The following is a 19269-nucleotide window of genomic DNA, read 5'->3' on the forward strand; positions in this document are numbered from 1 at the left end:
GCATCCTGCTGCAGACGCCTGGGGAGGATGTGGATGAGCAGCAGGGATGGGACACAGCTGGAGAGGAAGAGCATGTAAACATCAGGTGGGCGGGCAGCACAGGTGCCACATAACCGGCCACCTCCTCTCCACACTCACCACTGCTGCTTGGAAACGGGGCAGGGATGAGGAGCCTGCTGGCACACACCAGGCACTGCACTGATGGACCGGCAGGGGGAACGGCCAGCCCTGCACGCCGCAGCTTTGCCCAACCGTCAGCCTTGCACACTCGCCCCCATCATCATCCACAGGACACCCCACCTTTCACCGCTGCTGGATGGGCAGCTGCAAAGCAAGCATGAGGCCAGCATTAGGACTCACGTGTACACATGGAAGGGGAGAGACAGAAAATACAGGGCAAGTCGGGACACCCGCAGGACGGCTCACATGCAGGACCGACCCTTTCAAAACGCGGTATCTGGTCACCCTAGCTAAAACACAGTGTCCGCACGTAACTCCCAAAGCTCCCTTTGCAGGAGCGGATGCTAGGGGGCAGATGCGCCGGGGAGGACTTTCTTTCAGGTGGCAAGCAGGAGGGGAACACAGGGGGAGTAGAAACGGCCCTTCCGTCCCCGACAGTCCCTTCTCCTTCGAGGTCAAACGAGCGTCTCCGGTGCTGATGGCGGGCTCTTACGTTTGACGGAGAAGCAACGTCCGCGTTTCTGCGGTTTGCTCACTTTTCGGCCGTCCTTCCTCAGCGTCGTAGAGCACAGTTCAAGGAGCAGCGTGAGCGAGCAGTTCCATTTCTGTCACCTTGGGCCTTTGGTCCATCACATTTGGAGAGCTGCGATTTCTTTAGGCAAGCGTGACTGCACATAGCACGTAACAGGCTTCTGGCGCAGAACTGCTACCATCCGAATCTGGTGGAATTTCTCAGAAGGACCTGCAGGGTTCTCCGCAGACAGCGTGAACCTTTGCTTTTCTTGGCCCGCGCCCCCAACAGGCGGGCAGGGAGGCGACGCGTCCCCTTTACTTGCCTGCTTTTCTTCTTCTTGCGGTCACGATATCAGGCGCTAGGGATGTGTGGGTCCGCAAGGCAGGGGGCATGCTTGAATTTCTCTGATGGGCTCAGGAAAGACGTATTTTGTTTACACACAAGAAAGGGAGCGGGGTAGTTTGCCGCGTCACCTGTCCGCGTTGGGTGCAGGTCATGTCCCAAGTGCTCTGCAAGGCCAAAGGCAATCTTTTTAGGGGTGCGAAGAGATGTGCGGACAGGGGTTTGCGCTGAGTTGACAGTTTGTGTCGGAGAGGGGAAGGAAGCAACAGAAAAGGCATGGGGGATGAGCTCAAATGCTACTGTGCTCGCTGTGCATGTGAGAAGTAGCAGGATGGATGCCTGCATCCTCCAAACAGCCGTGTCTTTCTTCTCCACCCACATCCGTCACAGACTTATGACTGTGCAGAACGGGGCGCTGCCGGACGCTTTAGGGTGAGGATTCTGCTCGGAGGGAGTAAAAGGAGCAGCTTCCCTTCCAGGAGAGCGCAAGCCTGAGTTCTTATCATTTCAAAGGCTCCTTGTGTGTGTTGTCCTCAGGTAGAGGCCTGGGAAGCCGAGTCAGCTGTGAAAGCAGGAATGTGTCGGTCACACAGGAAGGCGAAGGGCAATGGACTGAAAAAATGTCATGACTTCAAGCGTCCTTTCGAGCCGGGCAGAAGGATCCGGCGTCAGACACGTTTGCCGTTGCTCCTACTTCCCTCTTCTGCGCCAGAATGGGGGGCGCGGAGGGGTGGGGCGGTGCGTACAGTGTGCTGCGCCTGCTCGAGACGATCTCAGGGCCCTTGCGGGTCAGCGAGGGCCGGGGCAAGAAGTTGCGGTATCCCAGCCAGCAGGCAGGGCTGGCGTCACCCACCCTTGGCTTCCCTTCTTCCTAGGCAGCTGCCCACAGCTGAGGCAGCCATGAGGATGGGAGAGCTACGTGTCTGTGGCTCGTTCCTGTCCGAGGGCGGGGCACAGGCAAGCCTATAATTAGCTCTTAGTGCCAGAGGGACTTCTTCCTCCCTGGCACTTTGAGTCACTTGGACAGCCTCCTTGCTGGGCTCCTTCGATAGCTCAGCTGGTAGAGCGGAGGACTGTAGTCTTCTTTCCTTGGCTATCCTTAGGTCGCTGGTTCAACTCCGGCTCGAAGGAGTGGGCTTTTGTTTCCGTCAGTACAGCCTCTTCTTTAGGCCTTCTCTTCATCGCGCGGTGGATCGACGCTGCAGCGATCGCTCTGCCGGCGCTGGATTTATCCCGTTTCCTTAGGCGCGATAAATTGATCTCCGAGCGCTCTCCCGTCGCCTCCGATACTCCACCAGGGTGAGAAAACTAGCCAGAGTCAATGGGAGAGCAGCCCCCGCTGGCCTTACTGCACACACCATAGGGCGGCAAGTACGCCGACCTCAGCTACGCCATTTGCGCAGCTGAGCTTCCGTAGGTTCCATTGGAGGTGGGGACTGAGCGTGGACAAGGCCTTAGAGCTCCCCTGCTGGCCACTGCCATGTTTGACTCCGCGCGTGCAAGGCTGGCCGCTGGTAATGTGCTCTATTGGAAGCACCACTTCCTACTACTTTCATCCACCACACCTGCTTCCAAATACCAAGGCCACTGTTTATCGCTTGATCGGCACACTTCCTTTTCTTCACCTCCCGCGCTCCCTGCCTACGCATCCAGCTGTCGACCTCGGGCCTCACAAGTACCATTTAGCCCCCTGCTGGCAGGGCGCCTTCCACATAACACTAGCGTGACCGTATTTCCCTCTGCTGAATATGGGACACCTGCTCCAGTTACTTCTAATCAAGCAAGTTCAACAGCAAGCAGTACTATGCGGTACAAAAGTTCAAATTAACATCGAGTTCACCGAGACCCTATTAAAAAGAAAAGCTGAGCAGCTGGAGCCTCTTTCTTTACCTTCTGATCTCTACGGCTGGCGCAGGGAGGGGCCTCACACACGCATACAAACACACACGCACTCCCGTACACCTCTCGCACATCAAGATGCGGCTCGCCGACTGGCCTGACCCAACCCTCCCTGTCCAGTGCTCTTCACCCTCCATGCCCACCTGGGCTCCCAGGACAGACCCGCCTCTCTAGGACCTGGTGCTGCGTCTTCTTGAGACAACATGTGGGCGGCACGTAGGGTCACAGGCCTCTCTCCCCAGATTTCTGTCAAGGTTCACACCACAACATGGCCAGCCGTAGCCTTCTTCCACTGCGCGGGAGTTAAGGCAACAGGGGAGGGCTTCCAGATGCAGGCGGGCGGAGGGGGACGACAGGCATGACTCGGCTCACGGCTTTCAAGAGGTCGTCTCTTCCCCTTACTCTCCCTCCTCCCGCTAGCCTGTGGCCGGAACCAGCCGGTCCCTTCCTGCCCGTAGAAAGGCAGCTATCCTCTCCAAGATGCTGCTGGCCACCGACATAACCCAGCCACCTCTTGTCCCCTGGCCACACGGTGCACAGGCAGGGGTTAAGCACACGCGGTGAACTGTGCATCACGGCCCTGCGGGGGAGCCTGCCTACAGAGTCTGCAGTGCACCTGTCCACAGAGGTGGCTCAGCAGGGGAGGATGCCTCGGACACAGAGAAGTCCTCAACTTCCTGGGGGCAAGACTTAGGCAGGGCTGGCACATGAAGTGGGTGCTAAGACCCTGCCCGGGGGGCTACCGCAAAGCCTGTGGAGGCGGAGCGTGAACAGGCTGCAAAGAGCTCCCAGCGCTCCAGAGCTTAGCCGAGGAGCACAGACTCTTCCTGTGGCTAGGCTCTGGCGCGTGCAGAGATTGGCTCTTCCTGGACAGCCCCCTCAGGCCAGCGGGTCTTCAGCTCTTCACCACGCCGGCAGAGGCAGTGGGGGAAAGGAAAGGGTCTGCCTGCCTGCCAGCCTGCCCGACTAGTGGTTAACTGATTGCTCCGAACGGGGGCTGATCCTCTGCACAAGCGCTGGGCGCAGAACGCATCCTGCTGCAGACGCCTGGGGAGGATGTGGATGAGCAGCAGGGATGGGACACAGCTGGAGAGGAAGAGCATGTAAACATCAGGTGGGCGGGCAGCACAGGTGCCACATAACCGGCCACCTCCTCTCCACACTCACCACTGCTGCTTGGAAACGGGGCAGGGATGAGGAGCCTGCTGGCACACACCAGGCACTGCACTGATGGACCGGCAGGGGGAACGGCCAGCCCTGCACGCCGCAGCTTTGCCCAACCGTCAGCCTTGCACACTCGCCCCCATCATCATCCACAGGACACCCCACCTTTCACCGCTGCTGGATGGGCAGCTGCAAAGCAAGCATGAGGCCAGCATTAGGACTCACGTGTACACATGGAAGGGGAGAGACAGAAAATACAGGGCAAGTCGGGACACCCGCAGGACGGCTCACATGCAGGACCGACCCTTTCAAAACGCGGTATCTGGTCACCCTAGCTAAAACACAGTGTCCGCACGTAACTCCCAAAGCTCCCTTTGCAGGAGCGGATGCTAGGGGGCAGATGCGCCGGGGAGGACTTTCTTTCAGGTGGCAAGCAGGAGGGGAACACAGGGGGAGTAGAAACGGCCCTTCCGTCCCCGACAGTCCCTTCTCCTTCGAGGTCAAACGAGCGTCTCCGGTGCTGATGGCGGGCTCTTACGTTTGACGGAGAAGCAACGTCCGCGTTTCTGCGGTTTGCTCACTTTTCGGCCGTCCTTCCTCAGCGTCGTAGAGCACAGTTCAAGGAGCAGCGTGAGCGAGCAGTTCCATTTCTGTCACCTTGGGCCTTTGGTCCATCACATTTGGAGAGCTGCGATTTCTTTAGGCAAGCGTGACTGCACATAGCACGTAACAGGCTTCTGGCGCAGAACTGCTACCATCCGAATCTGGTGGAATTTCTCAGAAGGACCTGCAGGGTTCTCCGCAGACAGCGTGAACCTTTGCTTTTCTTGGCCCGCGCCCCCAACAGGCGGGCAGGGAGGCGACGCGTCCCCTTTACTTGCCTGCTTTTCTTCTTCTTGCGGTCACGATATCAGGCGCTAGGGATGTGTGGGTCCGCAAGGCAGGGGGCATGCTTGAATTTCTCTGATGGGCTCAGGAAAGACGTATTTTGTTTACACACAAGAAAGGGAGCGGGGTAGTTTGCCGCGTCACCTGTCCGCGTTGGGTGCAGGTCATGTCCCAAGTGCTCTGCAAGGCCAAAGGCAATCTTTTTAGGGGTGCGAAGAGATGTGCGGACAGGGGTTTGCGCTGAGTTGACAGTTTGTGTCGGAGAGGGGAAGGAAGCAACAGAAAAGGCATGGGGGATGAGCTCAAATGCTACTGTGCTCGCTGTGCATGTGAGAAGTAGCAGGATGGATGCCTGCATCCTCCAAACAGCCGTGTCTTTCTTCTCCACCCACATCCGTCACAGACTTATGACTGTGCAGAACGGGGCGCTGCCGGACGCTTTAGGGTGAGGATTCTGCTCGGAGGGAGTAAAAGGAGCAGCTTCCCTTCCAGGAGAGCGCAAGCCTGAGTTCTTATCATTTCAAAGGCTCCTTGTGTGTGTTGTCCTCAGGTAGAGGCCTGGGAAGCCGAGTCAGCTGTGAAAGCAGGAATGTGTCGGTCACACAGGAAGGCGAAGGGCAATGGACTGAAAAAATGTCATGACTTCAAGCGTCCTTTCGAGCCGGGCAGAAGGATCCGGCGTCAGACACGTTTGCCGTTGCTCCTACTTCCCTCTTCTGCGCCAGAATGGGGGGCGCGGAGGGGTGGGGCGGTGCGTACAGTGTGCTGCGCCTGCTCGAGACGATCTCAGGGCCCTTGCGGGTCAGCGAGGGCCGGGGCAAGAAGTTGCGGTATCCCAGCCAGCAGGCAGGGCTGGCGTCACCCACCCTTGGCTTCCCTTCTTCCTAGGCAGCTGCCCACAGCTGAGGCAGCCATGAGGATGGGAGAGCTACGTGTCTGTGGCTCGTTCCTGTCCGAGGGCGGGGCACAGGCAAGCCTATAATTAGCTCTTAGTGCCAGAGGGACTTCTTCCTCCCTGGCACTTTGAGTCACTTGGACAGCCTCCTTGCTGGGCTCCTTCGATAGCTCAGCTGGTAGAGCGGAGGACTGTAGTCTTCTTTCCTTGGCTATCCTTAGGTCGCTGGTTCAACTCCGGCTCGAAGGAGTGGGCTTTTGTTTCCGTCAGTACAGCCTCTTCTTTAGGCCTTCTCTTCATCGCGCGGTGGATCGACGCTGCAGCGATCGCTCTGCCGGCGCTGGATTTATCCCGTTTCCTTAGGCGCGATAAATTGATCTCCGAGCGCTCTCCCGTCGCCTCCGATACTCCACCAGGGTGAGAAAACTAGCCAGAGTCAATGGGAGAGCAGCCCCCGCTGGCCTTACTGCACACACCATAGGGCGGCAAGTACGCCGACCTCAGCTACGCCATTTGCGCAGCTGAGCTTCCGTAGGTTCCATTGGAGGTGGGGACTGAGCGTGGACAAGGCCTTAGAGCTCCCCTGCTGGCCACTGCCATGTTTGACTCCGCGCGTGCAAGGCTGGCCGCTGGTAATGTGCTCTATTGGAAGCACCACTTCCTACTACTTTCATCCACCACACCTGCTTCCAAATACCAAGGCCACTGTTTATCGCTTGATCGGCACACTTCCTTTTCTTCACCTCCCGCGCTCCCTGCCTACGCATCCAGCTGTCGACCTCGGGCCTCACAAGTACCATTTAGCCCCCTGCTGGCAGGGCGCCTTCCACATAACACTAGCGTGACCGTATTTCCCTCTGCTGAATATGGGACACCTGCTCCAGTTACTTCTAATCAAGCAAGTTCAACAGCAAGCAGTACTATGCGGTACAAAAGTTCAAATTAACATCGAGTTCACCGAGACCCTATTAAAAAGAAAAGCTGAGCAGCTGGAGCCTCTTTCTTTACCTTCTGATCTCTACGGCTGGCGCAGGGAGGGGCCTCACACACGCATACAAACACACACGCACTCCCGTACACCTCTCGCACATCAAGATGCGGCTCGCCGACTGGCCTGACCCAACCCTCCCTGTCCAGTGCTCTTCACCCTCCATGCCCACCTGGGCTCCCAGGACAGACCCGCCTCTCTAGGACCTGGTGCTGCGTCTTCTTGAGACAACATGTGGGCGGCACGTAGGGTCACAGGCCTCTCTCCCCAGATTTCTGTCAAGGTTCACACCACAACATGGCCAGCCGTAGCCTTCTTCCACTGCGCGGGAGTTAAGGCAACAGGGGAGGGCTTCCAGATGCAGGCGGGCGGAGGGGGACGACAGGCATGACTCGGCTCACGGCTTTCAAGAGGTCGTCTCTTCCCCTTACTCTCCCTCCTCCCGCTAGCCTGTGGCCGGAACCAGCCGGTCCCTTCCTGCCCGTAGAAAGGCAGCTATCCTCTCCAAGATGCTGCTGGCCACCGACATAACCCAGCCACCTCTTGTCCCCTGGCCACACGGTGCACAGGCAGGGGTTAAGCACACGCGGTGAACTGTGCATCACGGCCCTGCGGGGGAGCCTGCCTACAGAGTCTGCAGTGCACCTGTCCACAGAGGTGGCTCAGCAGGGGAGGATGCCTCGGACACAGAGAAGTCCTCAACTTCCTGGGGGCAAGACTTAGGCAGGGCTGGCACATGAAGTGGGTGCTAAGACCCTGCCCGGGGGGCTACCGCAAAGCCTGTGGAGGCGGAGCGTGAACAGGCTGCAAAGAGCTCCCAGCGCTCCAGAGCTTAGCCGAGGAGCACAGACTCTTCCTGTGGCTAGGCTCTGGCGCGTGCAGAGATTGGCTCTTCCTGGACAGCCCCCTCAGGCCAGCGGGTCTTCAGCTCTTCACCACGCCGGCAGAGGCAGTGGGGGAAAGGAAAGGGTCTGCCTGCCTGCCAGCCTGCCCGACTAGTGGTTAACTGATTGCTCCGAACGGGGGCTGATCCTCTGCACAAGCGCTGGGCGCAGAACGCATCCTGCTGCAGACGCCTGGGGAGGATGTGGATGAGCAGCAGGGATGGGACACAGCTGGAGAGGAAGAGCATGTAAACATCAGGTGGGCGGGCAGCACAGGTGCCACATAACCGGCCACCTCCTCTCCACACTCACCACTGCTGCTTGGAAACGGGGCAGGGATGAGGAGCCTGCTGGCACACACCAGGCACTGCACTGATGGACCGGCAGGGGGAACGGCCAGCCCTGCACGCCGCAGCTTTGCCCAACCGTCAGCCTTGCACACTCGCCCCCATCATCATCCACAGGACACCCCACCTTTCACCGCTGCTGGATGGGCAGCTGCAAAGCAAGCATGAGGCCAGCATTAGGACTCACGTGTACACATGGAAGGGGAGAGACAGAAAATACAGGGCAAGTCGGGACACCCGCAGGACGGCTCACATGCAGGACCGACCCTTTCAAAACGCGGTATCTGGTCACCCTAGCTAAAACACAGTGTCCGCACGTAACTCCCAAAGCTCCCTTTGCAGGAGCGGATGCTAGGGGGCAGATGCGCCGGGGAGGACTTTCTTTCAGGTGGCAAGCAGGAGGGGAACACAGGGGGAGTAGAAACGGCCCTTCCGTCCCCGACAGTCCCTTCTCCTTCGAGGTCAAACGAGCGTCTCCGGTGCTGATGGTGGGCTCTTACGTTTGACGGAGAAGCAACGTCCGCGTTTCTGCGGTTTGCTCACTTTTCGGCCGTCCTTCCTCAGCGTCGTAGAGCACAGTTCAAGGAGCAGCGTGAGCGAGCAGTTCCATTTCTGTCACCTTGGGCCTTTGGTCCATCACATTTGGAGAGCTGCGATTTCTTTAGGCAAGCGTGACTGCACATAGCACGTAACAGGCTTCTGGCGCAGAACTGCTACCATCCGAATCTGGTGGAATTTCTCAGAAGGACCTGCAGGGTTCTCCGCAGACAGCGTGAACCTTTGCTTTTCTTGGCCCGCGCCCCCAACAGGCGGGCAGGGAGGCGACGCGTCCCCTTTACTTGCCTGCTTTTCTTCTTCTTGCGGTCACGATATCAGGCGCTAGGGATGTGTGGGTCCGCAAGGCAGGGGGCATGCTTGAATTTCTCTGATGGGCTCAGGAAAGACGTATTTTGTTTACACACAAGAAAGGGAGCGGGGTAGTTTGCCGCGTCACCTGTCCGCGTTGGGTGCAGGTCATGTCCCAAGTGCTCTGCAAGGCCAAAGGCAATCTTTTTAGGGGTGCGAAGAGATGTGCGGACAGGGGTTTGCGCTGAGTTGACAGTTTGTGTCGGAGAGGGGAAGGAAGCAACAGAAAAGGCATGGGGGATGAGCTCAAATGCTACTGTGCTCGCTGTGCATGTGAGAAGTAGCAGGATGGATGCCTGCATCCTCCAAACAGCCGTGTCTTTCTTCTCCACCCACATCCGTCACAGACTTATGACTGTGCAGAACGGGGCGCTGCCGGACGCTTTAGGGTGAGGATTCTGCTCGGAGGGAGTAAAAGGAGCAGCTTCCCTTCCAGGAGAGCGCAAGCCTGAGTTCTTATCATTTCAAAGGCTCCTTGTGTGTGTTGTCCTCAGGTAGAGGCCTGGGAAGCCGAGTCAGCTGTGAAAGCAGGAATGTGTCGGTCACACAGGAAGGCGAAGGGCAATGGACTGAAAAAATGTCATGACTTCAAGCGTCCTTTCGAGCCGGGCAGAAGGATCCGGCGTCAGACACGTTTGCCGTTGCTCCTACTTCCCTCTTCTGCGCCAGAATGGGGGGCGCGGAGGGGTGGGGCGGTGCGTACAGTGTGCTGCGCCTGCTCGAGACGATCTCAGGGCCCTTGCGGGTCAGCGAGGGCCGGGGCAAGAAGTTGCGGTATCCCAGCCAGCAGGCAGGGCTGGCGTCACCCACCCTTGGCTTCCCTTCTTCCTAGGCAGCTGCCCACAGCTGAGGCAGCCATGAGGATGGGAGAGCTACGTGTCTGTGGCTCGTTCCTGTCCGAGGGCGGGGCACAGGCAAGCCTATAATTAGCTCTTAGTGCCAGAGGGACTTCTTCCTCCCTGGCACTTTGAGTCACTTGGACAGCCTCCTTGCTGGGCTCCTTCGATAGCTCAGCTGGTAGAGCGGAGGACTGTAGTCTTCTTTCCTTGGCTATCCTTAGGTCGCTGGTTCAACTCCGGCTCGAAGGAGTGGGCTTTTGTTTCCGTCAGTACAGCCTCTTCTTTAGGCCTTCTCTTCATCGCGCGGTGGATCGACGCTGCAGCGATCGCTCTGCCGGCGCTGGATTTATCCCGTTTCCTTAGGCGCGATAAATTGATCTCCGAGCGCTCTCCCGTCGCCTCCGATACTCCACCAGGGTGAGAAAACTAGCCAGAGTCAATGGGAGAGCAGCCCCCGCTGGCCTTACTGCACACACCATAGGGCGGCAAGTACGCCGACCTCAGCTACGCCATTTGCGCAGCTGAGCTTCCGTAGGTTCCATTGGAGGTGGGGACTGAGCGTGGACAAGGCCTTAGAGCTCCCCTGCTGGCCACTGCCATGTTTGACTCCGCGCGTGCAAGGCTGGCCGCTGGTAATGTGCTCTATTGGAAGCACCACTTCCTACTACTTTCATCCACCACACCTGCTTCCAAATACCAAGGCCACTGTTTATCGCTTGATCGGCACACTTCCTTTTCTTCACCTCCCGCGCTCCCTGCCTACGCATCCAGCTGTCGACCTCGGGCCTCACAAGTACCATTTAGCCCCCTGCTGGCAGGGCGCCTTCCACATAACACTAGCGTGACCGTATTTCCCTCTGCTGAATATGGGACACCTGCTCCAGTTACTTCTAATCAAGCAAGTTCAACAGCAAGCAGTACTATGCGGTACAAAAGTTCAAATTAACATCGAGTTCACCGAGACCCTATTAAAAAGAAAAGCTGAGCAGCTGGAGCCTCTTTCTTTACCTTCTGATCTCTACGGCTGGCGCAGGGAGGGGCCTCACACACGCATACAAACACACACGCACTCCCGTACACCTCTCGCACATCAAGATGCGGCTCGCCGACTGGCCTGACCCAACCCTCCCTGTCCAGTGCTCTTCACCCTCCATGCCCACCTGGGCTCCCAGGACAGACCCGCCTCTCTAGGACCTGGTGCTGCGTCTTCTTGAGACAACATGTGGGCGGCACGTAGGGTCACAGGCCTCTCTCCCCAGATTTCTGTCAAGGTTCACACCACAACATGGCCAGCCGTAGCCTTCTTCCACTGCGCGGGAGTTAAGGCAACAGGGGAGGGCTTCCAGATGCAGGCGGGCGGAGGGGGACGACAGGCATGACTCGGCTCACGGCTTTCAAGAGGTCGTCTCTTCCCCTTACTCTCCCTCCTCCCGCTAGCCTGTGGCCGGAACCAGCCGGTCCCTTCCTGCCCGTAGAAAGGCAGCTATCCTCTCCAAGATGCTGCTGGCCACCGACATAACCCAGCCACCTCTTGTCCCCTGGCCACACGGTGCACAGGCAGGGGTTAAGCACACGCGGTGAACTGTGCATCACGGCCCTGCGGGGGAGCCTGCCTACAGAGTCTGCAGTGCACCTGTCCACAGAGGTGGCTCAGCAGGGGAGGATGCCTCGGACACAGAGAAGTCCTCAACTTCCTGGGGGCAAGACTTAGGCAGGGCTGGCACATGAAGTGGGTGCTAAGACCCTGCCCGGGGGGCTACCGCAAAGCCTGTGGAGGCGGAGCGTGAACAGGCTGCAAAGAGCTCCCAGCGCTCCAGAGCTTAGCCGAGGAGCACAGACTCTTCCTGTGGCTAGGCTCTGGCGCGTGCAGAGATTGGCTCTTCCTGGACAGCCCCCTCAGGCCAGCGGGTCTTCAGCTCTTCACCACGCCGGCAGAGGCAGTGGGGGAAAGGAAAGGGTCTGCCTGCCTGCCAGCCTGCCCGACTAGTGGTTAACTGATTGCTCCGAACGGGGGCTGATCCTCTGCACAAGCGCTGGGCGCAGAACGCATCCTGCTGCAGACGCCTGGGGAGGATGTGGATGAGCAGCAGGGATGGGACACAGCTGGAGAGGAAGAGCATGTAAACATCAGGTGGGCGGGCAGCACAGGTGCCACATAACCGGCCACCTCCTCTCCACACTCACCACTGCTGCTTGGAAACGGGGCAGGGATGAGGAGCCTGCTGGCACACACCAGGCACTGCACTGATGGACCGGCAGGGGGAACGGCCAGCCCTGCACGCCGCAGCTTTGCCCAACCGTCAGCCTTGCACACTCGCCCCCATCATCATCCACAGGACACCCCACCTTTCACCGCTGCTGGATGGGCAGCTGCAAAGCAAGCATGAGGCCAGCATTAGGACTCACGTGTACACATGGAAGGGGAGAGACAGAAAATACAGGGCAAGTCGGGACACCCGCAGGACGGCTCACATGCAGGACCGACCCTTTCAAAACGCGGTATCTGGTCACCCTAGCTAAAACACAGTGTCCGCACGTAACTCCCAAAGCTCCCTTTGCAGGAGCGGATGCTAGGGGGCAGATGCGCCGGGGAGGACTTTCTTTCAGGTGGCAAGCAGGAGGGGAACACAGGGGGAGTAGAAACGGCCCTTCCGTCCCCGACAGTCCCTTCTCCTTCGAGGTCAAACGAGCGTCTCCGGTGCTGATGGCGGGCTCTTACGTTTGACGGAGAAGCAACGTCCGCGTTTCTGCGGTTTGCTCACTTTTCGGCCGTCCTTCCTCAGCGTCGTAGAGCACAGTTCAAGGAGCAGCGTGAGCGAGCAGTTCCATTTCTGTCACCTTGGGCCTTTGGTCCATCACATTTGGAGAGCTGCGATTTCTTTAGGCAAGCGTGACTGCACATAGCACGTAACAGGCTTCTGGCGCAGAACTGCTACCATCCGAATCTGGTGGAATTTCTCAGAAGGACCTGCAGGGTTCTCCGCAGACAGCGTGAACCTTTGCTTTTCTTGGCCCGCGCCCCCAACAGGCGGGCAGGGAGGCGACGCGTCCCCTTTACTTGCCTGCTTTTCTTCTTCTTGCGGTCACGATATCAGGCGCTAGGGATGTGTGGGTCCGCAAGGCAGGGGGCATGCTTGAATTTCTCTGATGGGCTCAGGAAAGACGTATTTTGTTTACACACAAGAAAGGGAGCGGGGTAGTTTGCCGCGTCACCTGTCCGCGTTGGGTGCAGGTCATGTCCCAAGTGCTCTGCAAGGCCAAAGGCAATCTTTTTAGGGGTGCGAAGAGATGTGCGGACAGGGGTTTGCGCTGAGTTGACAGTTTGTGTCGGAGAGGGGAAGGAAGCAACAGAAAAGGCATGGGGGATGAGCTCAAATGCTACTGTGCTCGCTGTGCATGTGAGAAGTAGCAGGATGGATGCCTGCATCCTCCAAACAGCCGTGTCTTTCTTCTCCACCCACATCCGTCACAGACTTATGACTGTGCAGAACGGGGCGCTGCCGGACGCTTTAGGGTGAGGATTCTGCTCGGAGGGAGTAAAAGGAGCAGCTTCCCTTCCAGGAGAGCGCAAGCCTGAGTTCTTATCATTTCAAAGGCTCCTTGTGTGTGTTGTCCTCAGGTAGAGGCCTGGGAAGCCGAGTCAGCTGTGAAAGCAGGAATGTGTCGGTCACACAGGAAGGCGAAGGGCAATGGACTGAAAAAATGTCATGACTTCAAGCGTCCTTTCGAGCCGGGCAGAAGGATCCGGCGTCAGACACGTTTGCCGTTGCTCCTACTTCCCTCTTCTGCGCCAGAATGGGGGGCGCGGAGGGGTGGGGCGGTGCGTACAGTGTGCTGCGCCTGCTCGAGACGATCTCAGGGCCCTTGCGGGTCAGCGAGGGCCGGGGCAAGAAGTTGCGGTATCCCAGCCAGCAGGCAGGGCTGGCGTCACCCACCCTTGGCTTCCCTTCTTCCTAGGCAGCTGCCCACAGCTGAGGCAGCCATGAGGATGGGAGAGCTACGTGTCTGTGGCTCGTTCCTGTCCGAGGGCGGGGCACAGGCAAGCCTATAATTAGCTCTTAGTGCCAGAGGGACTTCTTCCTCCCTGGCACTTTGAGTCACTTGGACAGCCTCCTTGCTGGGCTCCTTCGATAGCTCAGCTGGTAGAGCGGAGGACTGTAGTCTTCTTTCCTTGGCTATCCTTAGGTCGCTGGTTCAACTCCGGCTCGAAGGAGTGGGCTTTTGTTTCCGTCAGTACAGCCTCTTCTTTAGGCCTTCTCTTCATCGCGCGGTGGATCGACGCTGCAGCGATCGCTCTGCCGGCGCTGGATTTATCCCGTTTCCTTAGGCGCGATAAATTGATCTCCGAGCGCTCTCCCGTCGCCTCCGATACTCCACCAGGGTGAGAAAACTAGCCAGAGTCAATGGGAGAGCAGCCCCCGCTGGCCTTACTGCACACACCATAGGGCGGCAAGTACGCCGACCTCAGCTACGCCATTTGCGCAGCTGAGCTTCCGTAGGTTCCATTGGAGGTGGGGACTGAGCGTGGACAAGGCCTTAGAGCTCCCCTGCTGGCCACTGCCATGTTTGACTCCGCGCGTGCAAGGCTGGCCGCTGGTAATGTGCTCTATTGGAAGCACCACTTCCTACTACTTTCATCCACCACACCTGCTTCCAAATACCAAGGCCACTGTTTATCGCTTGATCGGCACACTTCCTTTTCTTCACCTCCCGCGCTCCCTGCCTACGCATCCAGCTGTCGACCTCGGGCCTCACAAGTACCATTTAGCCCCCTGCTGGCAGGGCGCCTTCCACATAACACTAGCGTGACCGTATTTCCCTCTGCTGAATATGGGACACCTGCTCCAGTTACTTCTAATCAAGCAAGTTCAACAGCAAGCAGTACTATGCGGTACAAAAGTTCAAATTAACATCGAGTTCACCGAGACCCTATTAAAAAGAAAAGCTGAGCAGCTGGAGCCTCTTTCTTTACCTTCTGATCTCTACGGCTGGCGCAGGGAGGGGCCTCACACACGCATACAAACACACACGCACTCCCGTACACCTCTCGCACATCAAGATGCGGCTCGCCGACTGGCCTGACCCAACCCTCCCTGTCCAGTGCTCTTCACCCTCCATGCCCACCTGGGCTCCCAGGACAGACCCGCCTCTCTAGGACCTGGTGCTGCGTCTTCTTGAGACAACATGTGGGCGGCACGTAGGGTCACAGGCCTCTCTCCCCAGATTTCTGTCAAGGTTCACACCACAACATGGCCAGCCGTAGCCTTCTTCCACTGCGCGGGAGTTAAGGCAACAGGGGAGGGCTTCCAGATGCAGGCGGGCGGAGGGGGACGACAGGCATGACTCGGCTCACGGCTTTCAAGAGGTCGTCTCTTCCCCTTACTCTCCCTCCTCCCGCTAGCCTGTGGCCGGAACCAGCCGGTCCCTTCCTGCCCGTAGAAAGGCAGCTATCCTCTCCAAGATGCTGCTGGCCACCGACATAACCCAGCCACCTCTTGTCCCCTGGCCACACGGTGCACAGGCAGGGGTTAAGCACACGCGGTGAACTGTGCATCACGGCCCTGCGGGGGAGCCTGCCTACAGAGTCTGCAGTGCACCTGTCCACAGAGGTGGCTCAGCAGGGGAGGATGCCTCGGACACAGAGAAGTCCTCAACTTCCTGGGGGCAAGACTTAGGCAGGGCTGGCACATGAAGTGGGTGCTAAGACCCTGCCCGGGGGGCTACCGCAAAGCCTGTGGAGGCGGAGCGTGAACAGGCTGCAAAGAGCTCCCAGCGCTCCAGAGCTTAGCCGAGGAGCACAGACTCTTCCTGTGGCTAGGCTCTGGCGCGTGCAGAGATTGGCTCTTCCTGGACAGCCCCCTCAGGCCAGCGGGTCTTCAGCTCTTCACCACGCCGGCAGAGGCAGTGGGGGAAAGGAAAGGGTCTGCCTGCCTGCCAGCCTGCCCGACTAGTGGTTAACTGATTGCTCCGAACGGGGGCTGATCCTCTGCACAAGCGCTGGGCGCAGAACGCATCCTGCTGCAGACGCCTGGGGAGGATGTGGATGAGCAGCAGGGATGGGACACAGCTGGAGAGGAAGAGCATGTAAACATCAGGTGGGCGGGCAGCACAGGTGCCACATAACCGGCCACCTCCTCTCCACACTCACCACTGCTGCTTGGAAACGGGGCAGGGATGAGGAGCCTGCTGGCACACACCAGGCACTGCACTGATGGACCGGCAGGGGGAACGGCCAGCCCTGCACGCCGCAGCTTTGCCCAACCGTCAGCCTTGCACACTCGCCCCCATCATCATCCACAGGACACCCCACCTTTCACCGCTGCTGGATGGGCAGCTGCAAAGCAAGCATGAGGCCAGCATTAGGACTCACGTGTACACATGGAAGGGGAGAGACAGAAAATACAGGGCAAGTCGGGACACCCGCAGGACGGCTCACATGCAGGACCGACCCTTTCAAAACGCGGTATCTGGTCACCCTAGCTAAAACACAGTGTCCGCACGTAACTCCCAAAGCTCCCTTTGCAGGAGCGGATGCTAGGGGGCAGATGCGCCGGGGAGGACTTTCTTTCAGGTGGCAAGCAGGAGGGGAACACAGGGGGAGTAGAAACGGCCCTTCCGTCCCCGACAGTCCCTTCTCCTTCGAGGTCAAACGAGCGTCTCCGGTGCTGATGGCGGGCTCTTACGTTTGACGGAGAAGCAACGTCCGCGTTTCTGCGGTTTGCTCACTTTTCGGCCGTCCTTCCTCAGCGTCGTAGAGCACAGTTCAAGGAGCAGCGTGAGCGAGCAGTTCCATTTCTGTCACCTTGGGCCTTTGGTCCATCACATTTGGAGAGCTGCGATTTCTTTAGGCAAGCGTGACTGCACATAGCACGTAACAGGCTTCTGGCGCAGAACTGCTACCATCCGAATCTGGTGGAATTTCTCAGAAGGACCTGCAGGGTTCTCCGCAGACAGCGTGAACCTTTGCTTTTCTTGGCCCGCGCCCCCAACAGGCGGGCAGGGAGGCGACGCGTCCCCTTTACTTGCCTGCTTTTCTTCTTCTTGCGGTCACGATATCAGGCGCTAGGGATGTGTGGGTCCGCAAGGCAGGGGGCATGCTTGAATTTCTCTGATGGGCTCAGGAAAGACGTATTTTGTTTACACACAAGAAAGGGAGCGGGGTAGTTTGCCGCGTCACCTGTCCGCGTTGGGTGCAGGTCATGTCCCAAGTGCTCTGCAAGGCCAAAGGCAATCTTTTTAGGGGTGCGAAGAGATGTGCGGACAGGGGTTTGCGCTGAGTTGACAGTTTGTGTCGGAGAGGGGAAGGAAGCAACAGAAAAGGCATGGGGGATGAGCTCAAATGCTACCGTGCTCGCTGTGCATGTGAGAAGTAGCAGGATGGATGCCTGCATCCTCCAAACAGCCGTGTCTTTCTTCTCCACCCACATCCGTCACAGACTTATGACTGTGCAGAACGGGGCGCTGCCGGACGCTTTAGGGTGAGGATTCTGCTCGGAGGGAGTAAAAGGAGCAGCTTCCCTTCCAGGAGAGCGCAAGCCTGAGTTCTTATCATTTCAAAGGCTCCTTGTGTGTGTTGTCCTCAGGTAGAGGCCTGGGAAGCCGAGTCAGCTGTGAAAGCAGGAATGTGTCGGTCACACAGGAAGGCGAAGGGCAATGGACTGAAAAAATGTCATGACTTCAAGCGTCCTTTCGAGCCGGGCAGAAGGATCCGGCGTCAGACACGTTTGCCGTTGCTCCTACTTCCCTCTTCTGCGCCAGAATGGGGGGCGCGGAGGGGTGGGGCGGTGCGTACAGTGTGCTGCGCCTGCTCGAGACGATCTCAGGGCCCTTGCGGGTCAGCGAGGGCCGGGGCAAGAAGTTGCGGTATCCCAGCCAGCAGGCAGGGCTGGCGTCACCCACCCTTGGCTTCCCTTCTTCCTAGGCAGCTGCCCACAGCTGAGGCAGCCATGAGGATGGGAGAGCTACGTGTCTGTGGCTCGTTCCTGTCCGAGGGCGGGGCACAGGCAAGCCTATAATTAGCTCTTAGTGCCAGAGGGACTTCTTCCTCCCTGGCACTTTGAGTCACTTGGACAGCCTCCTTGCTGGGCTCCTTCGATAGCTCAGCTGGTAGAGCGGAGGACTGTAGTCTTCTTTCCTTGGCTATCCTTAGGTCGCTGGTTCAACTCCGGCTCGAAGGAGTGGGCTTTTGTTTCCGTCAGTACAGCCTCTTCTTTAGGCCTTCTCTTCATCGCGCGGTGGATCGACGCTGCAGCGATCGCTCTGCCGGCGCTGGATTTATCCCGTTTCCTTAGGCGCGATAAATTGATCTCCGAGCGCTCTCCCGTCGCCTCCGATACTCCACCAGGGTGAGAAAACTAGCCAGAGTCAATGGGAGAGCAGCCCCCGCTGGCCTTACTGCACACACCATAGGGCGGCAAGTACGCCGACCTCAGCTACGCCATTTGCGCAGCTGAGCTTCCGTAGGTTCCATTGGAGGTGGGGACTGAGCGTGGACAAGGCCTTAGAGCTCCCCTGCTGGCCACTGCCATGTTTGACTCCGCGCGTGCAAGGCTGGCCGCTGGTAATGTGCTCTATTGGAAGCACCACTTCCTACTACTTTCATCCACCACACCTGCTTCCAAATACCAAGGCCACTGTTTATCGCTTGATCGGCACACTTCCTTTTCTTCACCTCCCGCGCTCCCTGCCTACGCATCCAGCTGTCGACCTCGGGCCTCACAAGTACCATTTAGCCCCCTGCTGGCAGGGCGCCTTCCACATAACACTAGCGTGACCGTATTTCCCTCTGCTGAATATGGGACACCTGCTCCAGTTACTTCTAATCAAGCAAGTTCAACAGCAAGCAGTACTATGCGGTACAAAAGTTCAAATTAACATCGAGTTCACCGAGACCCTATTAAAAAGAAAAGCTGAGCAGCTGGAGCCTCTTTCTTTACCTTCTGATCTCTACGGCTGGCGCAGGGAGGGGCCTCACACACGCATACAAACACACACGCACTCCCGTACACCTCTCGCACATCAAGATGCGGCTCGCCGACTGGCCTGACCCAACCCTCCCTGTCCAGTGCTCTTCACCCTCCATGCCCACCTGGGCTCCCAGGACAGACCCGCCTCTCTAGGACCTGGTGCTGCGTCTTCTTGAGACAACATGTGGGCGGCACGTAGGGTCACAGGCCTCTCTCCCCAGATTTCTGTCAAGGTTCACACCACAACATGGCCAGCCGTAGCCTTCTTCCACTGCGCGGGAGTTAAGGCAACAGGGGAGGGCTTCCAGATGCAGGCGGGCGGAGGGGGACGACAGGCATGACTCGGCTCACGGCTTTCAAGAGGTCGTCTCTTCCCCTTACTCTCCCTCCTCCCGCTAGCCTGTGGCCGGAACCAGCCGGTCCCTTCCTGCCCGTAGAAAGGCAGCTATCCTCTCCA

The 19269-nt window shown here is 58.4% G+C and overlaps 5 non-coding genes across 5 annotated transcripts; all 5 read left to right on the forward strand.

Moving 5' to 3' along the window:
* Nucleotides 1-2078: 2078 nt before the first annotated feature.
* On the forward strand, nt 2079-2167 carry TRNAY-GUA (transfer RNA tyrosine (anticodon GUA)). The gene is given in 2 exon segments: nt 2079-2115; nt 2132-2167. It is a non-coding gene; the product is annotated as a tRNA-Tyr (tRNA).
* A 3875-nt stretch (nt 2168-6042) lies between these two features.
* TRNAY-GUA (transfer RNA tyrosine (anticodon GUA)) lies at nt 6043-6131 on the forward strand. Its single transcript is given in 2 exon segments — nt 6043-6079; nt 6096-6131. It is a non-coding gene; the product is annotated as a tRNA-Tyr (tRNA).
* Nucleotides 6132-10006: 3875 nt separating this feature from the next.
* TRNAY-GUA (transfer RNA tyrosine (anticodon GUA)) lies at nt 10007-10095 on the forward strand. The gene is given in 2 exon segments: nt 10007-10043; nt 10060-10095. It is a non-coding gene; the product is annotated as a tRNA-Tyr (tRNA).
* A 3875-nt stretch (nt 10096-13970) lies between these two features.
* Nucleotides 13971-14059, forward strand: TRNAY-GUA (transfer RNA tyrosine (anticodon GUA)). Its single transcript is given in 2 exon segments — nt 13971-14007; nt 14024-14059. It is a non-coding gene; the product is annotated as a tRNA-Tyr (tRNA).
* Nucleotides 14060-17934: 3875 nt separating this feature from the next.
* TRNAY-GUA (transfer RNA tyrosine (anticodon GUA)) lies at nt 17935-18023 on the forward strand. The gene is given in 2 exon segments: nt 17935-17971; nt 17988-18023. It is a non-coding gene; the product is annotated as a tRNA-Tyr (tRNA).
* Nucleotides 18024-19269: the final 1246 nt, after the last annotated feature.

The sequence above is a fragment of the Carettochelys insculpta genome, chromosome 2 (assembly GCF_033958435.1).
Source record: "Carettochelys insculpta isolate YL-2023 chromosome 2, ASM3395843v1, whole genome shotgun sequence".
NCBI lineage: Eukaryota > Metazoa > Chordata > Testudines > Carettochelyidae > Carettochelys > Carettochelys insculpta.